Source organism: Galeopterus variegatus, unplaced genomic scaffold, assembly GCF_000696425.1.
Source record: "Galeopterus variegatus unplaced genomic scaffold, G_variegatus-3.0.2 Scaffold5136, whole genome shotgun sequence".
Lineage (NCBI taxonomy): Eukaryota > Metazoa > Chordata > Mammalia > Dermoptera > Cynocephalidae > Galeopterus > Galeopterus variegatus.
Window position 1 is genome coordinate 59,569 of NW_007731247.1, and position 4,655 is coordinate 64,223.

Here is a 4,655-nt window from a genome sequence, read left to right on the forward strand (position 1 = left end):
GGTTCAGGTGTCTGACGGAGGCATACAGAAGAGGGCTGTAACAAGCAATTTATTCCCTAGTGCACAAGTCCCTACCCCCGCCTTCTCATTGGTCAGGGTGCACAATCTTCCCGGATGACGTCTAAGAGTACCCCAATTTACTGCCCCCTTGTAGGAACTTTCTTTGTCTGAGGGCTCAGGAGAAGCCCGCAAAAAAGGCCCACCCAAAACCCTGTGAAAGGAGAAACATTAGAAAATGAAGAGAACAATAAAGGGCTATTATTAACTCATTACTATCTCAAGGAGAACTCTATCCATTTGAAGTAAACAATTAAGGGCTGGTAACTCATTATCATCTGAAAGAGAACTTTTATCTATTCGGTGACGCCCCCCAGGAATGGGCTGGACCTGAATTATTTCTGAAAATGAATCACTTAGATTTGCTTATACTATTATCGAACGCCTACCGTATTTTCTCATTTATAAAATGAGAGTAAAAATAACAGCTACCTTATTGCATTTTTGTGAGGATTAAATGAGTCAACACATGTATAATACTTAGCAGAGAGCCTGGAAAATAGTGACCACTTAAGAACTGTGAGCTAGCTTTATTGTTGTTATTATCAATCAGGCACTGCCCTGGCTAACACTCTATTAGACCAAGTTAAATAGAAATTCATTTAGTTAATCTGACCAGAAAAGTATTAATAGGAGCAAGATGCACATATATTCTGTCCCCTCAACAACAAAATTTGCCTTCGGAGGTTAAGATGCCTTCTATAAGCCATTAATAGAGTCTCAACATACAAGAATTGCCTATAAATTGTTTATTTTTTTTAGAATGTGATTTCCCCTTGAAGCAGAAATACTTATTTAGCAGACCCTAAATGTATGCCAAAAAGAAATGAATCAGCAGCTTCAGTAACAGGTTCATTAAAAAAAAAAAAAAAAAAAAAAAAAAAATCACAGAGCAATTTTTACCTTCTCTCCAGGCCAGATGATGTTTCTAACCCTGCACAGTTTGGGGCCCTTTTATCTGATAAAATAAAAGTTTAGGACAGCTTCAAATGACTACAGCTTAGGTTAAAAATAATCATTGAGAAACCAAAACTGAGAAACGAAAAGCAGAAGTATTTATAAAATTGCTCCATTCACACTCTCCCACTGTGGGTGTTTTCCTGTTTCTCAGATCCATCCTTTAGTCTAGCAATTCCCAGACACCCTGCAGACCACTGGTCCCAAAGATGCTCAGCCACACACGGGTGCTGTGGTCAAGTAAGCTGGGGAAATACACACTATACTCCCCTTTTGGAAGGCCACAATGTCCATTAACATGTTAAGGAACCTGAGCTCCTTCCAGGAAAGAAACTTGTTTAGTTATGCTTAACCCATTGCTGGAAAACTTACTTAACCACAGACTTCCTTTTCCAAAGAACATCTCCTAGAATCTAGGTTTGGGAGATGCTGAAACAGTCAATACCATGCTAAGTGCTAGGGAGGGTTTAGGGTGGGGATACAAAGATAAACAAGGAAAAGTATTGATGGTTTTCCACAGAGTTATGTGGGCTTGTTATTCTTCAATAACAAAGGTATATTAATTATGCAATTACTCACAGCTAACTCTTCTTGCATACTGCAGTAACCAACTGACCAAGAATAAAAAGTAAGCTAATAATTTCAGCACTCCAAAGACATACAGGAACAGAAGCATTAAGTGACAAGAGAACAGATAAACCAGATTTCACCAAAATTTAAAACATTTCTAGGGCTGGCCCATGGCTCACTTGGGAGAGTGTGCTGCTGATGACACTAGGCCACGGGTTCGGATCCCTATATGGGGATGGCTGGTTAGCTCACTTGGGAGAGTGTGGTGTGGACAGCACCAAGTCAAGGGTTAAGATCCCCTTACTGGTCATCTTTAAAAAAAAAAAAAATTTTTTTTTTAAACATTTCTGCATCAAAGGACTTCATCAACAAAGTGAAAAGACAATCCACAGAATGGGAGGAAATATTTGCAAATCATGTATCTGACAAAGGACTTGTATCCAAATTACATTATTTGAAAAATCCTCTTACAACTCAACAATAAAAAAAAAAAAAAAAACTACACGTTTTTGTGTGGACATAGATTTCATTTCTCTTGGATCTATACCTAGTAGTGGAATGCTGGGTCACATGATAATTATATGTTTAGCATTTTGAGGAACTGCTAAACTGTTTTCCAAAGTAATTGCACCATTTTATACCCCCACCAGCAGTATATTAGGCTTCCAGTTTCTCCATATCCTCTTCAGTACTTGTTATTGTCTGCCTTTTTTATTTTAACCATTCATGCGGGTTTGAAGTGGTATCTCATTATGGTTTAATTTGCATTTCCCTAAATGACTAGTGGTGCTCTGCATATATTCATGTGCTTAATGGCCATCTATATATCTTCTTTGAAGAAATGCCTATTCAAATTCTTTGCCCATTTTTAAATGGATTGTTTTTATTGTTAAGTTGTAATAGTTCTTTATATATCCTGGATACAAGTTCTCTGTCAGATAAACGATTTGCAAATACAAGTTGAGGATCCCTTATCAGAAACACGTGGGAACAGAAATGTTTCAGGTTTCTAATTTTTTTCAGATTTTGGAATATTTGCATACATACTCAGATAAACGATTTGCAAATACAAGTTGAGGATCCCTTATCAGAAACACGTGGGAACAGAAGTGTTTCAGGTTTCTAATTTTTTTCAGATTTTGGAATATTTGCATACATACTGAGATATCTTGGGGATGGGACACAAGTCTAAACACAAAATTCATTTATGTTTCTTATACACATAGCCTGAAGGTAATTTTACACAATATTTTAAATAATTTTGTGCATGAAACAAAGTTTGCATACACTGAACCATCAGAAAGCAAAGGTGTCACTATCTCAGTCACCCACGTGGATGATCTGTGGTTATCTGGCATCACCATTATTCCCGTCTCTGGAATGATGGTGGTGCCAAGCAAACACAGATATAACATTCATATATAACATACATATATATAACATGATAGTCACATATAACATTCGTAGAAATGCTACCGATAAGCAATCATTTTCTTAAACTCATTCACACATAAGTACTTACAATCAAAAATATGACATTCCATTCATACAGTGAAAAAAATATGTCAACTGTGAAATTTTCCATTTGCGGTGTCACGTCAGCACTCAAAAAGTTTCAAATTTTGGAGCATTTCAGATTTCGGATTAGGGATGCTCAACCTGTATTTTCTCCTATTTTGAATCTGCTCTTCTCTGAGTCAAGTCAGGTTCTCCAGCAAATAACCCTTTCCTTGCTCAGTAAGGAAAATACCATCCAAAAAACATGAAAAAACATTTTTTAAAAGAGTACCTCACTTTCTGATGAAGAGCAGCTGAGAGAACCTCAGTCAGCAGCATGGAAGGGGCACTAATGACTTGTAATCATGCAAACTGCAGGCCACAGCAGATTGGAAAAGAAATGTTAGGGCTGAGTTGGTTAAACACAGCTTTTAAAAATGAAAAAATTCCCATCTTTTTTCTTCCTCTATTTTGTTTTAAATCCATTTTGGTCACTGCTTTTCTACATGGATCTAAGAATTTCCTAATCACCACTATATAAGCCATACGGGGCAACGACCTGGAGAACCTGACCTGACCTAACCTACAAATGGGCAGAAATATGTAATAATGGGCCGCACTACCCCAGGACCAGGAGGGACGGGGGGAGTACCCAAACATACATGTAGAAATCTGGGCAGCTTTAATCCCTACCATTGGGTCTGAGGCCTCCTTTGCACCTACCACCATTATGAACTAGCCAAAATCAAAATATATCTGGGTAGAGGGGAAACCCAGATGGGTAGGAACTAGGTAAGCAAACTTCTCTCTCAATAGATAGAAAGACCAAGAAAGGGAAGAAACAAGATTCAAAATGATCCCAAAAGGCAAATCCTGCAGAAAACCCAATGAGAAAAACATAGTTCTCAAAAGATTCTAGTTATTAGTGCTATCATCGATACTAAATAATAATAATAACTGTAAATTCCTGCATTTATGTTTAGAACAGCAATTATTAAAGAAGAGATAAATGAAGAACTGGTTTGGCCAAAATCCACAGGAAGAAAAAAATTACAGTTTTGGTCAACCAGAAGCTCAACAAGTGCCAACAGTGCAATGCAGCTGCTAAATAACTAACACCACCAAGCAGTCCTTGTCTACACCAACGGAACTGACAGCCTCTCTAAACTCCACAGGCCAGGCCATATCTGATGTTTGATTTGGACACAAAAGATACAGACATCTAAAGCATATTTAGCAAGAAGTGACTACAATGGCTGCAGGTCTGGAGTCCAAATTAAATACAAAGCAGTTGATAGAATAGGAGGTATTTGTAGAAGTAAAGGTTTAAGATACTCCTAAACAGTTGAAGAACTGCCAATAAAAAATGGCATTGGTGTTTTGTGTCACCAAACGGTGAAAATTACAGGGGAGGCTAAGTTAGGCTCCACGTATGAAAGAACTTTCTAATACGTGAATTTATCCAAGAATTGATCCCATGGGCTTGAGAAGTTATAAGTTCTCTTTTGTTATAAGTGGCCAGGAACCAAACAGAGGGTTATGTGCCAACAAGATAACCTGGGTAGGGCCAGCCC